The sequence below is a fragment of the Plectrocnemia conspersa genome, unplaced genomic scaffold, assembly GCF_051122295.1.
Source record: "Plectrocnemia conspersa isolate PC_06_02 unplaced genomic scaffold, ASM5112229v1 ptg000010l, whole genome shotgun sequence".
Classification (NCBI taxonomy): Eukaryota; Metazoa; Arthropoda; class Insecta; order Trichoptera; family Polycentropodidae; genus Plectrocnemia; species Plectrocnemia conspersa.
Window position 1 is genome coordinate 18,518,688 of NW_028277174.1, and position 531 is coordinate 18,519,218.

Here is a 531-nt window from a genome sequence, read left to right on the forward strand (position 1 = left end):
TGTATGAAGTAATACATAATACTTTTTTATTGCAACTTTTCCCAATTTGAAAAAAATATTACTAAACGTATTTTCTATAAATTCAAACAAATAAAAAATCTGTTTGCATGAATTTAATTTTTCGAAAATACTGACTTCTGATTTATTCATATATGCAAATATAAGAAGAATTGCTCTTTCAAAGATAAATTTTTATTTTCATTAAGTCTTAATCCCGGGTTCCGGTGGATATGAACTCTTGGTGCTACATAAAAAAATAATATACAAAATGCATTTTACCTGCTTTTCGTTGATCATTATATTATACATCAGCGAGTTTTTGATTAATATGTAACACTTTACAAATTATATGAATAAGCTTGTTATAAATTATAGACATCATAGTATCAGTAATTCAAAAAATACAATATTTTTCCTCTCTCATTGCTATCTCTTCATACTGTGTGATCGAAATCTTTATCCTAAAACATCAAATCATATGTATTAAAAAAAAAAAGTTATTTAAATATAATTTATTCGTCATATACTTAC

General features: G+C 23.7%; 1 protein-coding gene across 2 annotated transcripts in view; it reads right to left on the reverse strand.

The window, feature by feature from the left end:
- LOC148230810 (uncharacterized) overlaps positions 1 to 531 on the reverse strand; it is a 73,287-nt gene that overhangs the window by 33,214 nt on the left and 39,542 nt on the right. For both annotated transcript variants that reach the window (XR_015810949.1, XR_015810950.1), the window contains one exon: positions 280 to 461. The gene's annotated coding sequence lies outside the window, so the exon portion shown is untranslated. The remainder of the gene's footprint in view (positions 1 to 279; positions 462 to 531) is intronic.